This window comes from Odocoileus virginianus, chromosome 33 (genome assembly GCF_023699985.2).
Source record: "Odocoileus virginianus isolate 20LAN1187 ecotype Illinois chromosome 33, Ovbor_1.2, whole genome shotgun sequence".
Classification (NCBI taxonomy): Eukaryota; Metazoa; Chordata; class Mammalia; order Artiodactyla; family Cervidae; genus Odocoileus; species Odocoileus virginianus.
The window spans coordinates 37,850,523-37,872,226 of record NC_069706.1 but is presented as its reverse complement, the minus strand read 5'-3'; the positions used below and the strand labels follow the sequence as shown (position 1 = coordinate 37,872,226).

The window sequence follows — 21,704 nt, the reverse complement described above, 5'->3', positions numbered from 1 at the left end:
TTCAGGTTTGATCCCTGGTCAGGGAGCTAAGCCCACATGCCTCACGGCCAAAAACCCAAAACATAAAGCAAAAGCAATGTTTTGACAAATTCAGTGAAGACTTTTAAAATGGTCCACATCAAAAAAAAGTCTTTAAAACACACACACATTTATACCGGCATGACCACCACACCTCTCAAGATGTGGAATAGTTTCATCGCCGTGGGAAGTTCCTTGGGGCCCCTTTCAAGCCAGGCTGCACACCCCCATGAAGAACCACCATTCTGACTTCTATGACTATAAATTAGTCTGGCTGGCCATTGACCGTCAAAAATTGGACTCATCCAGTCTGTATTTTCATGTCATTTGTCCCCTTTTCTTACCAAGAAAGTGTCCCTTGTATGGATGCTTACCCCATCTCCTCGGGGCAGACACCTGAGTTGTCCCCACTTTGGGGCTAAAACCAACCCTGCTGACACCATCATTCTCAAAAAAGCCTTTTGGGGGTCCATGTCTCCATTTCCCTGGGATTGATCTCTAGAGGTGGACGCATCATAGAATTTTTTAAAGGAACGTGGAAGTGGTACTCTCTACCCAATCCAGGACAGCTTGCGCCCAGTCAGCGCTGACGCCATTGTAAAGAGATCATTCGAGTGTTCGCCGGGATGCGTCCACCCCCGTCCCAGCCGAGGGTTTACCGTCTCCATGTGCACACTGTGCTCGGAATTTAATTAACTGAGGAAAGCGACACCAGGACCAGCTTGGAACGGCTGTAACTCTGAGGGGTTTACGGCCACATATTAAAACCAAAGCCATGGGGAGGCTGGCTCGGAGCCAGACAGATCAGCAGCAAGAAGGGTAAAGATGTGTCGAAAATAAAATTTAATTTTCCAGCTGTGGTTACGAGCAAGCCGTTTTCGGCTTGGCTGTGCGGTCGCAGCCTGTCGAAGGAGGCTGGCCCGGAGAACGCGTCGCAGGCAGGCGCGCAGCGGAGCGGGGAAGATGTGGCCGGATCTGCCCGGGGCACGGCCCCCAGGGAGGAGGCCGGGTCTGCGTCCTTCTCTGCGGAAATCCGCAGGGTCACAATCAAGGGGCTCGCCCGGAACGTAGCTAACTAGGTGGCTTTTCACAACAGGTCGGGCAGAGCAGGGGCTGATCCTGTGCCCACCTTGGAGCAGGGACAGCAGAGCCTGTCCGTGGTCAGAGCAGCTGGGGCCCCGGCAGAGCCCGGCCGGCCTCCGCCTTGGCCTGCTGCACCAACTCTGAGGCCCAGGCAGGCCTCCGAAGGAGTTCTCCCTCGTTTGTAGTTTCTGAAGACAGACTTGCCCAAGCGTGATCTTGGGCAAACACGGCTCTCCTGCCTCTCTGCTCTGGGGTGATGACAGGTGGTGACAAGTGGGGAGACGTCCCCTCTCGACCTTGAACCACAGCATGAGGAGGCTCTAGTGCAAAGAGGACTGACCCGGGAATCTTGCGTACGCACCCAGGATGGAACAGCTGGGTCATATGGCAAGTCGATGTTTAATTGTCTGACGAACTGCCCGTTTCCCCGGTGTCTGTGCCGTTTTCCATTCCCACCAGCAGTGGGTGACGGCTCTGATTTCTGCACATCTTTGCCAACTCTTGTTTTTGCTTGTTTTTAATATTTATTTGTTTGTTTCTGGCCTCATCCGGCCTCGGCTGTGGCTCGTGGAACAGGCTTCTCTCTCATTTCGGCACGCGGGCTCACTAGTTGCTGCGCTCGGGCTTAGTTGCTCGGTGTTGTGTGGGATCTTGGTTCCCTGGCCAGGGATGGAACCCATGTTCCCTGTGTTGGAAGGCAGATTCTTAACCACTGGACCACAAGGGAAGTCCCCCTACTCTTGTTTTCGTCTGAGTTTCTGATCCTAGCTGCCCTACCTAGTGTGAAGTGGTATCGTTGTGGTTTTGATTAGCATTTCCCTGACGGCCACTGATGTTGGTTCCTAAAGTTCTTCCCCAATTCCAAAGTCCTGTGATTCTAAACCGTATTTTATAACACGTTTATCTTGCAATGTGGGGGTATGAAAGAGGAGTCTCCCAGCTTAATTTCTGGGACACCTTCATGGGTCCCTCATGGCGTCACAAAGAATTTAACCTGCCCCCAAGAAGTCTGGCCCTTCCTTGCCCTCAGCTTTGGGAGGTGATCTTAGAGCCCTGGGAATGTCACGCCTGAGAGAAGTGTTCGTTTTGCCAGAGGTCCTGTATGTGTGCTAAGCAGCCTCCAGTCACGCCCAACTCTTTGCTCCCGTGGACGCAGGCTGCCAGTCTCCTCTTTCCGTGGGATTCTCCAGGCGAGGGACCCAGAGTGGGTCGCTGTACTCTCCTCCAGGGGGTCTCGGGCACAGCAAATGGTCAAAATGTGAGATAGGCCTGGGGCTTTGAGTTTGGGGATGTTAACCTCCAAAGGGGCCACGCAGGGAGTCGGTCAAGACCAGCGCTGGCGTCCGGTGAAAACCTTGGCTCGGGGGAGCTTCCCCAGCTGGCGGTGCCCGTTGTCACACGAGCCTGGTGGGCTGCAGTCCACGCGGTCACAGAGTCAGACACGACTTAGTGACTGAACAACAACCACAGAACAAAAGCAGAACAGATAGAGGACGGCGAGGGAGGGTTGGATGAGGAAATTCGCTCTTTGTACCTTTACCCTTTAGATTTATAACAGATGAACTTAATTTTCAGTCCATTGTCCCTGTGTGGAATAAAACCCAAGAGTGTTAACCCACAACACAAACATTTTAATGGGTTTTCTTTATTGTTTGATGTCCAGTTCATAATTGACTATCCCTTTCATCAAAGCAGGCTGTCACTACGGGCTCATAGAGGTGGGAATTGCAGTTGCTTTGTCAGAAGTCACAGAACCGTATCAGAGGCCCAAGGCCACCTGTGTAAAACACGGGGGCGTGGCGTGCTGACCCCCAAAGCTACATGCCTTCTAGAGAGACCTCTCTTGCTCCATCCGTGAACTAGACTTTGCAGAATTCTGGATTCCTTTTCACCCTTTGGCCACCAGCATAGTCACAGGAAATGAACACAGGCAGTGAAAGTCCTCAGTAATGCACAAAATGACCCACATTTGTAGGGAGTAGAGACATAGAGCGTAACAGTAAAACCCTAAAACCCTCTTCGCTGGACGTCTCTAATCTGTTGATAAGAGCAGCTGACAGGTTTCTGGGGAGCTGCTGAGACACGGATGATAAAGAAGACTTGGGATCATTTTTGAGCCAAACAAAATAATGTAATTAATATTAACTAGCTGCTTTGTGAACCGAGAGTCAATCGTGCTCAGGTTAGCCCAGCACCTCCTCTGCAAGATTATTTTTTTCCACTCAGAGTTACATTCCCGGCCCTGAAACCATGGTCTCCGAGCTGGATATTTGGGAAGATGTCCAACAGCACGGTGACTGCAGCCTCCTTCCTCAGGCAGGATGGGGGACAAGGCAGGGTCATTGGCTAGACCCAGCCTGGGGGCGGCCGTGGGGAAAGTAAGCGGCCGAGAGGTGGCTGATAAAGGACAGCAACCACCGCATCTCGTTGCTCATCTTGTGTTTCATCAGTGGGCTTCGGGCTCTCTGCAAGGCGGCACTTTTCCCATCCGCTCCAGATGTCTGTTTGTGCCCGCAAAGACCAGGGCCTTAACCCGGATTGGACCCAAGCACTGCAGCACCAGTGGGGGTTCTCACGTCCATCTCCAGGGTAGGGTTTGCGGGAGGGGGTGGGCGCGGTGGTTGGGGCTTGACTCTGGCTCTCAAACCGATGGAGGCATCCACTCTGATAAATACGTGGGGCCAAAGCCAACACCATACACACCCAAGTGGGGGCTGACCAAGAACTCACCCCAGAACTGCGTGCTCTGGCAACGCCCGCCGACAGCGAGGTTGAAGACGGCAGCAGCACAGAGACCCTGAGGATCAGCCGGAAGCATGTGCTTCGGCTTTTGTTTTCAGCAGCTTATCGGGTTCATGTACCATGTGATTCAGCATTTTGTGTTGTCCAGGCACTAAGCCATGTCCAGCCGTCTGCAACCCCATAGACTATAGCACACAGGGCTCCTCTGTCCATGGGGTTTTCCAGGCAAGAATCCTGGAGCGGGCTGCCGTCTCAGTCTCCACACTTACCATTTAAAGGGTGCAATTCAGTGGTTTTGTTAAAAGTTTTTATTGACATACCGTTGACTTAACAACTATATGTCAATTTAAAAATTGTGTTTCAAGTATACAGCAAAGCGATTCAGTTATATACATATATATATAACTGATTCATATATATGAATCACATTGTTGTACACCTGAAACACAATTTTTTTAATAAAAATATAGTTGTAAGTCAACTATATTTGACTTCCCCGATGGCTCAGTGGCCAAGAATCTGCCTTCAATGCAGGAGACGCAGGAGACAGGGATTCGATCTCTGGATCCGGAAGATCCCCTGGAGGAGGAAATAGCAACCCACTCCAGTATTGTTGCCTGGAGAATCCATGGACAGAGGAGCCTGGTGGGCTACAGTTCATGGTGTCACAAAGAGTCCGACATGACTTAGCAATTAAACAGCAATAGTACCTATGCCCATTTCCCTCCCAACTCCAGCCCTAGGGCAAAGCTTATTGAGAATATAGTTTGCTGAGAGAAGTGAGCTTCTGGCGGCAACATGAAGCAGAGGGAGTTTCTCTCAGATGAAAAAGCAGCGTCTCCTGGGCACGTGTGGGAAGAGCTACAGCTTCCCTCAAGGGCGGGGCCCCGGCCAGGCCCGGGTCCAGGCCCACACTATGCCTGGACCTCAGAGGCGACAGCCAGTGATGTCCCCGGGATGTGGATCTCAGCCTGGACTGTCCACAGCCCCAGAGCTGGTTCGGGGGCAGACGAGCAAGCTCCAGACTCGGAGGGTCCCTAGGAGCTGGCGCTGGGTGTCTCTTCCCACCCGTCTCTGACCCATGCAGCCCCCCAGCTCTCTGTGCCCCCCCGGGAACTCCAAATCCCAGGATTGGCTTACAGAAGAAGCCAGGGTGGGAGCCAGTCATCAAAACGCCTCTTGTGTTCCCACCAGCCAAGCGGGACGGGGACTCAGAGACAGACCTGAGCTGACGTCAAGACCCTGAAGACACAGGACATTTCTGAAACACCCGAGTTGTGGATGGAGACCCCCCTCCACCGCACCCCTACCCCAGCCCCACATGCAGCAAAATAAATAGTAAACGGAGACGTAGCCTTTGCGGAAAGAAGAATTTTTAACAGATATATGAGGCCGTCAAAACCAGGGAGTCTTATTCAGCCAAACGATTACAGCCTGGGTTTTATTTCTAAGCGTCTTTTTAGCATTACGCTGTCACCTATAATAAGTGGCCTTGCTTGAGCAAATGGTGGAGGATCCTAATTGGCCCTGGAGAAAGGATTTTTCATACGTCTCAGGGACGGAAGGATGAGCAGCATATGCAGTTACACTAATGGCTTCATTTTTTAAGATCCTGAGTATTGTTTATGTGCGGTTCTTATTTTATTGCTCGGAGATTAACAATTGCTCATCCCAAGAGAGGGCCGCGCACGAACCGGGGGGCCGGGAGGCACCCTGCGTTCCTGGCTGTACCCCGCCTCCCTGATTGGTTTTTCCCCGGCGCTGAGGTCAGTGACTGGTGTGTTCTGCCGAGTCAGTTTGCTGTGAGCTGCCTTGTCCTCCCTCCTGAGGTTCATTATGTCTCCAGATGAGAGCCAGGGCCCCAGCACAGAGCTGATGATCTCAATGGCAGAAAAATGTATCTCTCCTTCCCGGGCTTCCTCCCTTCATCTGGACTTTCGGCTCTCCCCTCGTCTGGCCAAGGTCTGTAATCAAGAGTCATGTGGCTCCCAGGCCTCTGTCTGGGTGAGATGGGGAGACCTTGACGGTGCTTTCCCTTCAGAATCCAGAGTTACTGTGGGGATGGAAGGACTTTATTCTCAGCCCCATTTCTTGTGAAACGCCTTTCCTGTTTTAAAATAGCCCTCCCTCCCGGAAATCTGCTAAATGTCTTCTGTCTTCTGGGAATTTATTTCATATATGGTTCGTCTCATGGAAAGAGAACTCTGCCTCCAGGTACCCAAAAGTAAGAGCAAAGTTCAAACAACTTCCTCTCAAAACCCCTTTTTTTTTCTTTTTTTTTTTTAACCAAAAGAAATGTATTGTCCCACAGTTCTGGAAACCACAAGGCCAAAATTAAGGTTTCTCAAACAGCTGGCCCCTTCTGGAAGGTCTGAGGGAAAACATGTTCCATACTCTTCTCTCAGCTTCTGTTGGTTGCCCGTGATCCTTGGTGTTCTTTGGTTTAGCTCTGTCTCCTTTTTCACGTTGTCTCTCCATCTGCTTCTCTGGGCCTCAACTATCACTCACTTTCCAGCACGTGCTGGGGGGTGGCCGTGGCTCACCGCAGGGACAGCAACAGCAGTCCCGGACGGTGCCCTTGGCACAAGCCCTCCTGGAGGTCGCCATTAACTCTACCCTCGAACCCCTTTTCTTAAAGAGACAACCATCTGTGGTCCAATTCAGAAAGAGAACCGACGTCAGGTGCCTCCACTTTCCCAGCACTTCAGGTGTTTATTCCCCAAATGTAACACGTGGTGCTGTGAGCTCGTGAGCACGTGAAAGCAAAGACTTGTCCCAACTCCAGCCTGGCACGAGGGACACCCTCCCCTAACGGTCGTTAAGAGAAAACAAAAGCCCGTCTAGTCTGTTTCACTTTTTCTATTTCCTATTCAGTGTTCCCATTTCATTTAGTTTGTGTTTCCCAGTTTCTCCATCTCTTCTTTTTATGTTCTTTCTCGAGCCTTTATCAAGCATTAGAAAAGCTTTTCTATGTGTATATTTAAGTAATATGCATAATATATATATTTTAGAAAACATGAATTTTTGCCTAACTGAAAAATTGGCATATTGGGGAAAAAAAAGAAGAAAAGAGAGAAAACAAAGGCCACCAGGTGAGCCCAAAGTACTGACCGTCGGGACTGAGACCCCGGGAGGAAGGGAAACTGCCACGGCTGCTGTCCGCGGCTGTGGAGAGAGGGTGGCTGATGAAACCAGCACGCAAGCAGCACAGGGAATCCAGAAATGGCCCTTGACCCCTTCGATAATCTGATCTCCACCTTTTGAGGCCCACGTGCCAAATACTGTTATGTACAAGCACCCCTTAGGTGACCCTCAAACCCTCACCCCTGTAGCATCTTCCCAACTTAGCCTCATGGCAAATAGAAGGGAAAAAAGTGGAAGCTGTGACTGATTTTATTTTCTTGGGCTCCAAAATCACTGTGGACAGTGACTGCAGCCATGAAATTCAGAAGACACTTGCTCCTTGTAAGGAAAGCTATGAAAACCTAAGCAGTGTATTAGAAAACAGAGACATCACATTGCTGACAACGGTGTGTATAGTCAGAGCTACATGGTTTTTCCAGTAGTCATGTATGGATGTGAGGGTTGGACCTAAAGAAGGCTGAGCACCAAAGACTTGATGCATTTGAACTGTGGTGTTGGAGAGATTCTAGAGTCCCATGGACTGCAAGGAGATCAACCAGTCAATCCTAAAGGAAATCAACCCTGAATATTCATTGGAAGGATTAAAGCTGAAGCTCCGATACACTGGCTATCTGATGCAAAGAGACAACTCATTGGAAAAGTCAGCTGATGCTGGGGAAGACTGAAGGCAAAAAGGAGGAGGGGGTGATAGAGGATGAGATGCTTAGATAGCATCACCAACTCAATGGGCATGGATTTGAGCAAACTCCTGTTTGTTTTTTTTGCCTTGGGGTCACAAAATGGCTGCAGCAACACCAGCTATCACTACTCTTTGCCTATAAAACAGAACAATACCTTGTCCTCAGTCCCCGGCAGGGTGGCTAACTGTGGAAGGATGCCCCAAATGAAGTGAAGTGAAGTGAAGTTGCTCAGTCGTGTCCGACTCTTTGTGACCCCATGGACTGTAGCCTACCAGGCTCCTCCGTCCATGGGATTTTCCAGGCAAGAGTACTGGAGTGGGTTGCCATTTCCTTGGCAACCCCAGAAGGACACCTGGCCATGTTCTCTATCCAAACACGTCACACGCTGGCTAGGATTAACTTGGCAACAGGTTACATTGTGGGGACCCAGAAATGTTCATGGTTCTGCTCTGAGATCAGCAGCCTGCTTCAAAAGGGAAAACAACAACAGAACTGGACGCCCTAGAGAAACCTTAGCGCTGCAAGTCACGGTCATGTAAGTAGATGAAGTGAGCGGCCCTCCGTCTCTATCCGCCTGGAGCCGGATGGCGGCAGACACAGGCCCCTCGCAGCAGCGCTGTCAGCTCTCTCATCGGTCCATTTCCATCCCGCGGTTACAATGCCCGGCAGGGGACGGTGGCGCCCACTGAGATGCTGCTTTCCATTTTCTCAGCGATGCTTGCACATTCATTTCCTTGGAGTTTTTACTGTTTTTGTAGGATCATTACCTGTCTCCAAAGTGCATCTGGGCCACTGTCCGTGGAGAGCTCTGGCTCAGATTTTGCCCGGGACAAAATTGCCAAGGTTGTTGGGACTGGCAGTCAGGAAGGCACTGACCCAGATGCATTCTTTCCCCCTCGTCCGCTCTCATTGTCAGTCCATCAAGTAGATTTTCATCACCAGCCTAAATTGCTACTTGCCGCAGTCCCTTTGCCTCCCAGAGCAATCCCTTCTGCCTCCATGTCTCAAGAGGCTGCGTCCTTGGCTCCTTCTAACCAGAACAAAGTGACTCGTTAAACTGTCCCATCGCCTTTCAGAATGAACGTGGCCGCCTAGGAACGTTTTTCTGCGTTTCCTCCTGGAAATCATGCATTAGGAGCAAGGAGAATTTCAAAGCCCTATAAACTCTATTTTCGGGGAAACCAGAAAATAGATACAGTCCGCAGAGTTCAAAGTACGTGTACAGACTGCCAAAGCAGGACCCGACAGGAGGGAAGGAAGTGAAGAACGCGGGGGCACCAGTGGCAGTGAGGAATGCTGTGTTTCAGATGAGGGGTTCAGCAACAGTGGGCGTGGGGGCCGGGGCGGGAGGCGGTGGGGGAGCGTCCTTGGACCAGTTTTGTTCGGAGAAGCAGAGGAGGCCAGACTGTAAAGCCTGGATGACAAGAGGAAAATGCAACCCAAACCACAATGAGATGTGATCCCACACCTGTCAGAATGGCCTGCATCAAAAAGAACACAAATAACAGGTGTTGGAGAGGGTGTGGGGAAGAGGGGCCCTCCTCCACTAGTGGTGGGAGTGTAAATTGGTACAGCCACTGTGAAGAACAGTAAGGCAGGTCCTCAAAAACCTAGTTACTATATGACTCAGCAATTCCATTCCTGGGTATAGACCTTAGGGAAAAAAACAAACACTGATTTGCAAATATACACGCACCCTAATGTTTAACAGCATTAGTTACAATAACCAAGGCGCGGGAGCAGTTCAAGTGTCCACCAACAGATGAGTGGCTAAAGAAGGCATAGAGTAGATATACAAGGGAGTAATACTCAGCCATAAAAAAGAATGAAGTGTCGCCATTTGCAGCAACAGGGGGTGACCTGGAGGACATTATGCTTAGTGCAAGCAATCCGAGAAAGACAGATACTGTATGATATCACGCGTATATGGAGTCTAAGAAATACAACTAGTAAATCAAAAGAGCAGCAGAATCACAAAGAACACACTAGTAGTTACCAGTGGCGAGAGGGGAAAGGGGGGCAGTGTAGAGGTGGGAAGGGGAAGAAGGGTGATTGTGAAACGATGGAAATCGGGTGGGTGAGACTTTGCAAACGCACTGCAGGGTTTAAAGACTCTTTCACTCAGTTTAAAAAAAGAAAATGGGTGAGAAGTCTCCCCACTCTGGCAGGAGAAAAGAAATGCCCTCCGTGTGGCTGACACCGTCCTGCGCTCGCCGAAGGGCTAAGCACCGAAGTCCCGTCTCTCCTTCTCCCGCGTTAACGGAGCTCCACCATGAGCACGTGGCCGCCCGCGTGCCCCAAGCCCCCCCCCCCCCGGGCGCCACGCGGTCACGTGGTGCTGAGGGGGCCAATGGGGTGCGAGCGGGAGCGCCGCACGCTGGTGCCCGAGGGAGCCGCCTGTGCCAGACTCCGGCGGCGTCTCTCCGTCTTCCCGAAGGCTGGCCGCCGCCGCGGCCGCAGGGCCGGCTCCCCGGGGCCGCCGTGTGAGGAAGCTGACAGGCGCCGTGGCTCCTGGACGCTTCCCCCGCACCCTGCACGGCTCCGTCGTGGTGTGAACCGGCGCCCAGGGGTCGGCCGCGGCCCGGCAGGAACCGAGGCCAGTGCCGGCGGGCTCCATGGGAATGCGGGTCCGCCGGCCCCTCAGCGCCGAGTCTCCCCTCCAGGGGCAAGAGAAGCTCCGCGTCTCCAGGCCGCTGCTCCGCCTGCAGTCTCCGGTGAGCTTCCACTGCTTGTATTTCATCCACTGCCCAAATTTCCGGAGTTTGCCTAGAAAGCCTCAACTGTTGTGTAATTCAGAGATGTCTCCTCTGCACACCCCACACACACCCCCTTACCCCCGCCCCATCCTTACCCCCAACCCCCACCCCACCTCTACCCTTACCCCCAACCCCACCCCACCTCTACCCTTACCCCCAACCCCCACCCCACCTCTACCCTTACCCCCAACCCCCACCCCACCTCTACCTTTACCCCCACCCCCCACCCCCCCTCTGCCCTTACCCCCAACCCCCACCCCCACCTCTACCTTTACCCCCCACCCCCCCACCCCCCCCTCTGCCCTTACCCCCAACCCCCACCCCACCTCTGCCCTTACCCCCAACCCCACCCCACCTCTACCCTTACCCCCAACCCCCACCCCACCTCTACCTTTACCCCCACCCCCCACCCCCCCTCTGCCCTTACCCCCACCCCCCACCCCACCTCTGCCCTTACCCCCAACCCCACCCCACCTCTACCCTTACCCCCAACCCCCACCCCACCTCTACCTTTACCCCCAACCCCACCCCACCTCTACCCTTACCCCCAACCCCCACCCCACCTCTACCTTTACCCCCACCCCCCACCCCACCTCTGCCCTTACCCCCAACCCCACCCCACCTCTGCCCTTACCCCCACCCCACCCCACCTCTACCCTTACCCCCAACCCCACCCCACCTCTGCCCTTACCCCCAACCCCCACCCCACCTCTGCCCTTACCCCCACCCCCCACCCCACCTCTGCCCTTACCCCCACCCCTACCTCACCCTTACCCCTACCCCTACCTCACTCTTACCCTCACCCCTACCTCACCCTTACCCCCCACCCCTACCTCACCCTTACCCCCACCCCTACCTCACCCTTACCCCCACCCCTACCTCACCCTTACCCTCACCCCTACCTCACCCTTACCCCTCACCCCTACCCCAACCCTTACCCCCACCCCTACCTCACCCTTACCCTCACCCCAACCTCACCCTTACCCCCACCCCTACCTCACCCTTACCCTCACCCCTACCTCACCCTTACCCTCACCCCTACCTCACCCTTACCTCACCCCTACTTCACCCTTACCCTCACCCCTACCCCAACCCTTACCTCACCCCTACCCCAACCCTTACCTCACCCCTACCTCACCCTTACCTCACCCCTACCTCACCGTTACCTCACCCCACCTCACCCTTACCCTCACCCCTACTTCACCCTTACCTCACTCCTACTTCACCCTTACCCTCACCCCTACCTCACCCTTACCTCACCCCTACCTCACCCTTACCCTCACCCCTACCTCACCCTTACCTCACTCCTACTTCACCCTTACCCTCACCCCTACCTCACCCTTACCTCACCCCTACCTCACCCTTACCCTCACCCCTACCTCACCCTTACCCTCACCCCTACCTTACCCTTACCCTCACCCTTACCTCACCCCTACCTCACCCTTACCTCACCCCTGCCCCCACCCCACCCTACCCCTACCCTCACCCTCACCCCCACCCTTACCCGCGCTCCCAGCACAGTTAGCTGAATGTCTCCTGAGTTCTCTACTGAGTCTCTGGGCTCTTTCACCCACGCTGGGCAGCCAGACACTTGTTCATTGATTTTCTGAAATCTCAGTCTCTTGGTTGTGAAATGTGTTTCTGGTTGGAGGATGTGCTGGGTTCAGAGAGAAACAAGCAGACCTGACGTCCACAGTCCGTGCTTCTCAGATGATGCTCGTTCTGTAGAAAAAAAGTCGTTTTCTTCTCCCCAAATGCAGTCTTAGCCAAATCATCATTGTATAAAGAGTTGAAAACCAGCCTGATTGTGGTGGATTCGCCCCCCCCCCCCCGCCGCCCTTCCTCAGCCAGCGTCAGGGATCAGAAGAATCCTTGTTGAAAGCGTGAGTCTCCCAGCCTCTGTGCGGCCCACACAGACCCCTTGATCCCGTCACAGTGCATGGAAGTCACAGACTCACAGCTAATGTTCACGGCAACCCGTGGAGAATCTCACAAATGTTTTGCTAAGTGATAGGCGAACTGTGGGCAAAACGTACATACTTGCATTCAGAACAGGCAAAACAAACCCTAAGTGGTCGAAGCTGATCAGTATTTGCTTCTAGGGATGCGTGCTGAGAGAATGACTGGGTACTGGAAAGTTCTAGATCTTGAGGGAGGCCTGGCTCACACAGGTGTATGCCCTTGTCCATGCTCATCAGATGGCGAGGAGAACTTGTGTGTTTCACTGTATGTAAATTTTACCTAAAAAAAAAAAAATGCAGCAGACAGAAAATGTGGGGCTGAGGGTCCGCAGAGCATGCGGTCTATTGTTGCTGAACCGAGTTGGGGTGGGAGGTGACAGAGGAAGAGCTGAGCCTGGGCAGACCGGGGGTGGGGGGGTGGGGTGGGGGGGGTGACCACTGGGCTTCCCCGGGTGCCCGTTGTTTTGTATTAACTGGGATGCACTGAGCTCAGTCTAAGAGCCTGACGCCGCCGACACTGTACAAGCTTTGCTTTATTGTGCTCACAGATACTGTTTTTTGTTTTGTTTTGTTTTGTTTTTACAAATTGAAGGACTGTGGCCACTCCAAGTCCAGCAGGTCTGTGGGCACCATTTGTCCAACGCTGTTTGCTCCCTTCGTGCCTCTCTGTCCCAGTGCGGTAAACCGGGCAGCGTTTCAAATTTTTTACTGTTGTTTTCAATATTCTTACAGTGACCTGTGGTTAATCTTTTCTCATTTTTGTGATTTGCGTCCTTTTTAATTGACGAATAATTGCTTTACAATGTCGTGTTGGTTTCTCTGTGCAACAAGGTGAATCAGCTATAAATATACATATGTCCCTACCCCCTTTGCATTCAATCTTTGATGTTACTATTCAAATTGTTTTGGGGTATTGTGAACTGTACCCATGTAAGATGGTGAACTTAATTGTTGACATGACAACAGAGGATTTAGAAATAACATAAACTGAGTTGATAAGGCAGTGGCAGAGTTTGAGAGGATTAGATTTTGAAAGTAGTTCTGTGGGTAAAATGCTATCAGACAGCACTGCAGGCTACAAAGAAATTGTTCATAAAAGGAAAAGTCAATTGATGCAGCAGACATCATTGTTGTCTTATTTTAAGAAATTTCAGCATCACCCCGCATCAGTCAGCAGCCACCAACACTGAGGCGAGATCTTCTGCCAGCAACAACTTTAAGACTCGATGAAAGCTCAGATGATGGTTTGCAGATGGTTTACTGTTTTATAGAAGTATTTTTAAATTAAGGTATGCCTATTGTTTTTTTAGACATAATGCCATTGCACACTTAATAGACTATAGTGTAGTGAAAACATAACTTTTCTATGCCCTGGGAAATCGCAAACAAAATCCAAGTGACTTGATTGACTGCAGTGGTCTGGAATGGTCCACAGTCTGAGGGCTGGCTGTATTCTCGGAGGATAGTTGTCTGTCACTGTGTCAAGGGTCACTTCCAGCTCCTCGCCGTGAACCCTGCTGTGAATTCTGGCCTTTCCTCTGGGTCTGGGGAACCAGGCAGAGCAGTGTCTGCCTCCTGCCAGGCCACCTGGAAGGTGGGCAAGGGCTCGTTCCCTGGGCTGCAGTTTCTCCAGTCTTGGAATCGGTGCCAGGAGCCCAAGGAAAAGGGACCTGGTGGGTCCATCCTACCAGGAGTGACCACGGCAGAGCTGCCGTGTGCAGTGTGGGGAGCCAGCCGCTGAGGCAGCCCCAGCGTGTGTCATGCAAGTGGTGCCTGGGGTGGGGCTGCAGTGTCTTCCCGTGAGTCCAGGCTTTGTTGATTATTTAAGTTGAAGTAGAGTTGATGTACAGTCTTGTGTAGTTTCGGGTATTCAGCAAAGTGATTCTGTTATGTATACATACCCTTTCTCATTCTTTACCATTACAGGTTCTTACACGTTACTGAGTACAGATCCCTGTGCTGCACAGGGCATCCTTGCTTTTTGGAGTTTGCGATGTGGTCATTGGCAAAGCGTCCTCCAGGGTTTGAGCCAGATTCTGTTTCTGTTGCTCGTAACTCAAACCCTCAGTCCAAACACTCTTCTGCTCTGAGGGTTGTCACTTGGGTTTGAAGGTCACCATGGCAGAGATGCCAAGAAGAGATGAAGGTTGGAGTTTGAAACCCAGCTCCCTCCTTCCCGCATCATCTAACCATAATGAGATCCTCGTTTTCCTGTCTCTGGGCCTGCTCACCTAAGAATTCGAGTTCCACCAAATGATCTGATGGTCTCGTGTGCACATGTGCAGTCGCTCAGTCGTGTCCACTCTTTCTGACCGCACAGACTATAGCCCGCCAGGCTTCTCTGTCCATGGAATTCTCCAGGCAAGAATACTAGGGTGGGTTGCCATTTCCTCCTCCAGGAATCGTCCCAGCCTTCCCAATCTTCCTCCTCCAAGGGGAATCTTCCCAACCCAGGGATGGAACCTGCGTTTCCTGTGGCTTTTGCGTTGGCAGACGGGTTCTTTACCACTGAGCCTCCTGGGAAGCTCTCTGAAGGTCTCACCTGGTGTTAGAGACGTGATGATGTGTGTAACTAAGAAGGCATTCCTGATAGTATTCGATGCCTTCACTCAGCTGCACAGGGCGATGGCACTGTCCCTGTGCTGATGCGGTGGGGAACCCCCTGGGAGAAGCAGTGTCCCTGAAGGTCCCAACAGCCATGCCACAAAGGCTCTCTGTTGCCTGCTTTCTCTCTGCCTAAGATTCCCACCCTCACCGCTCGCCAAGACTTTGCCCCAGCCAGAGAAGGGAGCAAGACTGGCCCCCGGAGGGATCATGACCCCTCTGGTCCCCAGAGCTGTGTGAGAAGACACACAGCTGTCCGTTGTCTTAAACTGCCTGGTTTGCGGTCATTTGTTATGGCAGGAGATAGTACAACAGCTGAGTGTCACCTCACATTGATGTGTCCAACACTGAGCCCCAGGTCTTCTTCTGAAGCCCCCAGAGGGCCCCCCCCAAGTTGATGTTGCCTTCTTTCCAGCTGCTCAGCCTGAAACTTAAAGGCACTCTTGACTCTAAGATTTCACAGTCAAACCATCAGGAACTCTTGTAGCTCCCTCTTTGAAGGTGGTGGTTGTTCAGTTGCTCAGTCATGTCTGACTCTTTGCGACCCCATGGACTGCAGCGCCAGGCTTCCCTATCCTTCACCATCTCCCAGAGTTTGTTCAAACTCATGTCTGTTGAGTCGATGATGCCATCCAACCATCTTATCCCCTGATGGCCCCTTCTCCTTTTGCCCTCAATCTTTCCCAGCATCAGGGTCTTTTCCAATGAGTCGGCTCTTCTCATCAGGTGGACAAAGTATTGGAGCTTCAGCTTGTGTCCTCCCAGTGAATATTCAGGGTTGATCTCCTTGTTGTCCAAGGGACTCAGTCTTCTCCAACACCACAATTCAAAAGCATCAATTCTTTGGCACTCAGCCTTCTTTATGGTTCAGCTCTCACATCCATACATGACTGCTGGACAAACCATAGCTTTGACTGTCTGGACCTTTCTTAGCAAGGTGATGCCTCCTTTTTAATATGCTGTTGTTTGTCATAACTTCTTCCAAGGAGCAAGTGTCTTTTAATTTCATGCACTTTGAAGGTATGAACCCAGAATTTGAGTACCCTCCTCTGCCTCCACATGCTGGATTTCTAGGTCCACCAGCTGGTCTGTCTCTGCCCTTCTCTCTTTCTCTCTCACCTGCTCTCATCCATCCTGTTCCAGCCTCCTTGCTGTCCCCCTAATGCCCCGGGGCCTTTGCACAGACCACTTCATCTCCTTGGGACGTTTGTCCTTGACAGTAGGATGGCTTGACACCTGTCCCCCTTCAGGTCTTTGTTCAGATGTCCCTTTCTCAGTAAGGTCTCTCTTGACCACTCATTCCAAACATCAGCCCCACCACCAGCATCCCGATTGGTTCGTCCCGCCCCCTTAACGCCTCCCATCACGTTCTGTCCTTCCTTTCTGTGCTGTTTGTTTATTGTCTGTGTCTCTGGCTAGAGTGTAAACTCGAGGCCGGCAGGAGTTTTTATTTTCTGTATTCTCTGATCTGTCACCCAGAGTGTGCCGGATTTGATAAATATTTGTTGAATAAATAAGTGGGAGGAAAAGTGTCAGCTCTTTCTTTCCTCACAAGGTGCATTTGCGGGGATCACAAAATAAATGAAATCGTGTGGTCATCAAAACACATTGTTTATGCTGTAGCATTTTGAAATATGAAGATCTTCAGCTTTGCCAAAATGGTTGTCATTTTTTCCCCTCTCATTTGCCAAATTGAGAAGCCTCCCCACTTTGCACCATGCAGTGGATCCCTTGCATTGGCTCCATTGCAGTGGAAACACATTGGGAACAGTGGTATTTCTCTCCCAAGTGTACTCCCAGACAGCCATTGCCAGAGGCCCCACCAGGAATGCCTGCAGCCCCTCCACACACTCCCAAGGGGTTACAGTTAGGGGTTAAGGGTTAGGGGTTTGAGTTAGTTTTTATGTTTTTTGCTATTAATACAGAGATAGTTCCATGGATTTTATAGGGTATTCTTTCCATTTTTACAACCCCATATATTGAAGGTAGTGTGTGTGCTCAGTCACGCCCAACCCTTGGCAATGCCATGAACTGTAGCCCACCGGGCTCCTCTGTCCATGGGATTATCCTGGCAAGAATACTGGAGCAGGTTGCCATTTCCTCCTCCAGGAGATCTTCCCAACCCAGGGACTGAACCTTCGATTCCTGCTCCTGCATTGGCAGGTGAATTCTTTACCACTGAGCTACCTGGGAAGCCTCTCTTGAAGGTAACCTTCTGTACAGATCTTTTGGCTGGTTTTTTTATCCTGGACTGTTTCTGAGATTTATACATATTGATGCATGTGGCCACAGTTCCTCTGTGTAATTGCTGCGTAGTCCTTCACTGGGTGAAGAAACGGCAGTCCCTTTATTAGTTCTTCCGTTGTTGGCCGTTTAGCTCATTGGCAGCCCTGAGCAGTTACCAGCAATGCTGGAGTGAGCCTCCCCTACACGTCTGTCTCCAGGGCTCGTGGGTGAGGAGGGCTTCTTCAGTGTGTTCCTTGGGCGGACTTCTTGCATTTCTCGGGGGAAAAAAATGATCGCCTACTGTGCCTCTGCAGGACACTCTAGCTCAGTCTTGCCCACTTTTTTTAAAAAGTGATGTTATCTTTTTAAGTCTCATTCCATCTCAGGATTTCCCTTCCATTTTTTTTCCTTGCACTTTTACTGCAGAAAAATCTGAGGTGCTTTTGGCTGATTGCATCTCCCCAGTGCCCTTCAGCAGGACCCCCTGGTCTCTGTAGTTCCTGCACGTTGGCGACTGGCTCCAGAGGCTGATTAGACCCACGATTAATCCCTTCAGGAGGACACGATGTGGTGGATGTGGTGTCCTCCCTTCCTCACTGCATGGTTGAGACTCTCCAGTGCAGTGTGAATCACAGTGACAGCCGCCATCACTGTTATGTCCCTGACTCCAGTGACAGTGCTTCTGGGGGACTGCCATTGAGAATGATGCTAGGGGTTAAGCAGAGATAAATACATTTTAGTAGGTATCTGTGGATAGGGTATCCATGTATCCTATCCCTGTTTCTTTGGGCGCCTTTTTTAAAAAAAATAGAATGGATACTGAAATTTTTCAAATGCCCTTTCAGCATAAAATGATGATCTTTTTCATTTCCCATTGAATTACATTATTTTATTAGATTTCCTCAAATTGTTCTTATAGTCCATAATAAAGTTCTTGGTTGTGATGTATTTGTTACTGTTACTCGATTCATTCACTATTATGGTATTTTATTTAGAAATTTTGCATCTACACTCAAGGGTGAGAGTGGCTGGTAGTGAATTATTATCGTACTACTATTATCGTTCATGGTAACTAGTGGTGGTTCTATGTCTGCTTCTACTGCAGTCCGTCAGGTATTAATATCAAGCTTATGCTCTTCCCAAGAAAAGAAGGTAACAGATTTTCTTCTTTTTCTGTTCACATGCTGCTTGGCTGTTTTATTGTTCATTTGCTAAGTCATGTCCAGGTCTTTGTGACCCCATGGACTGCAGCATGCCAGGCTTCTCTAGAGTTTGCCCAAACTCATGTCCATTGAGTCAGTGATGCCATCCAACCATCTCATCTTCTGTCACCCCCTTCTCTTCTTGCCCTCAATCTTTGCCAGCATCAGGGTCTTTTCCAATGAGTCAGCTCTTTGCATAAGGTGGCCCAGAGTATTGGAGCTTCAGCTTTAGCATCAGTCCTTCCAATGAATATTCAAGGGTTGACTTCCTTTAAGAATGACTAGTTTGGGGGGAGGAGCCAAGATGGCGGAGGAATAGGACAGAGAGACCGCCTTCTCTCCTACAAATCCATCGAAAGAACTTTTGAACGCTGAGCACATTTCACAAAACAACTTCTGATCGCTAGCAGAGGACATCAGGTGCCCAGAAAAGCAGCCCATTGTCTTCAAAGGGAGGTAGGACAAAATATAAAAGATAAAAAGGGAGACAGAAGAGCTACGGATGGAGACCCGTCCCGGAAGGGAGTCTTAATAGAGGAAGCTTCCAATCACCAGGAAAACCTCGCACTGGCGGGACTGGGGGAAGTTTTCGGCAATCTAACTGGGAGGAAAAATTAAATAAGGCCCACAGATTACGTGCCTAAAAGCAACTCCCAGCAAAAAAGTATCCCAGACGCCCGTACCCGCCAGCAACAAGCGGGGCGGAACGGAGAGGAGCGGGCGGCATTGCTTAGGGTAAGGACCGGCCCGAAGACCCTGAGAGCAATCAGAGGGAACTTTTTTAAACGGTGGGATAGCAAGGGTCAAAATTAACCGGCCCGAACACACTGCCGGCAGTTCGCAAAACAAAGGGACTGAGAAACTCCAGAGAAGAGCCGGCCCATCCCCGCTGGAGGTAGGAGGCAGGGGGGAGGGGAAAAGGGCAAACTCAGCCCCTGAGAAGCCACCCCCTCCCACACTGCAAACAGGCCCCGGGTTCCTATCTAAAGACTTCCTGAGACCCGACTGGCGGCGCGCGCTGGGGCCGCGGAGGGAAAAGGCGCGCCGCACCCGGGGAGAGTGCGCCCAAGCCTCTGGCTGCCTGGGCCGCTCAGGCCGGGGAAGGCACAAAACGCAGGCGCAACCGAATCCGCGCTTTTGTGGAGTACCAGAAAACTGGAACCGCACTCAACGCAGGGCCCGCTCCATATAGAGCAGCCGGGAGCCTGAGCAGTGTAGACGGGGAAAGCACTGACACCCGTGAGCGGGGCAAACCCAGTGTGGCCGGTGAGTGCTAGCCACACGGAGCGGTATCTGTCTGCAGCGCCGCGCCCTCCCCGTAGCAGGACTAAACTGAACTAGAGAACCTAAATAAGAGATCACCTCCGCCCGCCTGTGTCAGGGCGGAAATTAGACACCGAAGAGAAGCCAAAATAAACAAAGGGAACCGCTTCAGAAAGGACCAGTGCAACAGATTAAAATCCCTGAAGGTAACACCGACTACACTGGAAGGGGCCTATAGATATCTAGAAGTGTAAGCTGAAAAGAGGAGCTATCTGAAATTGAACTGAACCTACACTGACCGCAACAACTCCAGAGAAATTCCTAGATATATATGTATTTTTCTTTTAATTAAAAAAAAAAAAATTTTTGTTCTTTCCTTTTTTTTATTTTTTATTTTTTCTCTTTTATTTTCTTTTAAAATTCCCTATTACTCCCCCATTACTCCTCAACTTTCATTTTCATATATTTATACGATTTTTTTAATTAGGAAAAAAAAATTTTTTTTCTTTCCTTTTTTTTATTTTTTATTTTTTCTCTTTTATTTTCTTTTAAAATTCCCTGTTACTGGATATAAAATTAACACACAGAAATCTCTTGCATTCCTATACACTAACAATGAGAAAACAGAAAGAGAAATTAAGGAAACAATACCATTCACCATTGCAACAAAAAGAATAAAATACTTAGGAGTATATCTACCTAAAGAAACAAAAGACCTATACATAGAAAACTATAAAACACTGATGAAAGAAATCAAAGAGGACACAAGCAGATGGAGAAATATACCGTGTTCATGGATTGGAAGAATCAATATTGTCAAAATGGCTATACTACCCAAAGTAATCTATAGATTCAATGCAATCCCTATCAAACTACCAACAATATTTTTCACAGAACTAGAACAAATAATTTCACAATTTGTATGGAAATACAAAAAACCTCGAATAGCCAAAGTAATCCTGAGAAAGAAGAATGGAACTGGACGAATCAACCTGCCTGACTTCAGACTCTACTACAAAGCTACAGTCATCAAGACAGTATGGTACTGGCACAAAGACAGAAATATAGATCAATGGAACAGAATAGAAAGCCCAGAGATAAGTCCACGAACCTATGGTCACCTTATCTTCGACAAAGGAGGCAAGGATATACAATGGAAAAAAGATAACCTCTTTAACAAGTGGTGCTGGGAAAACTGGTCAACCACCTGTAAAAGAATGAAACTAGAACACTTTCTAACACCATACACAAAAATAAACTCAAAATGGATTAAAGATCTAAATGTAAGACCAGAAACTATAAAACTCCTAGAGGAGAACATAGGCAAAACACTCTCCGACATAAATCACAGCAGGATCCTCTATGACCCACATCCCAGAATTTCAGAAATAAAAGCAAAAATAAACAAATGGGACCTAATGAAACTTAAAAGCTTTTGCACAACAAAGGAAACTATAAGCAAGGTGAAAAGACAGCCCTCAGATTGGGAGAAAATAATAGCAAATGAAGCAACAGACAAAGGATTAATCTCAAAAATATACAAGCAACTCCTCCAGCTCAACTCCAGAAAAATAAATGACCCAATCAAAAAATGGGCCAAAGAACTCAACAGACATTTCTCCAAGGAAGACATACAGATGGCTAACAAACACATGAAAAGATGCTCAACATCACTCATTATCAGAGAAATGCAAATCAAAACCACAATGAGGTACCATTATACGCCAGTCAGGATGGCTGCTATCCAAAAGTCTACAAGCAATAAATGCTGGAGAGGGTGTGGAGAAAAGGGAACCCTCTTACACTGTTGGTGGGAATGCAAATTAGTACAGCCACTATGGAAAACAGTGTGGAGATTTCTTAAAAAGCTGGAAATAGAACTGCCGTATGACCCAGCAATCCCACTTCTGGGCATACACACCAAGGAAACCAGATCTGAAAGAGACACGTGCACCCCAATGTTCATCGCAGCACTGTTTATAATAGCCAGGACATGGAAGCAACCCAGATGCCCATCAGCAGACG

The 21,704-nt window shown here is 50.1% G+C and overlaps 1 protein-coding gene across 1 annotated transcript in view; it reads left to right on the top strand.

Moving 5' to 3' along the window:
- Window positions 1-10,261: 10,261 nt before the first annotated feature.
- FOXK1 (forkhead box K1) overlaps window positions 10,262-21,704 on the top strand; it is a 211,597-nt gene continuing 200,154 nt past the window's right edge. The window contains exon 1 of the mRNA XM_070460496.1: window positions 10,262-10,381. The gene's annotated coding sequence lies outside the window, so the exon portion shown is untranslated. The remainder of the gene's footprint in view (window positions 10,382-21,704) is intronic.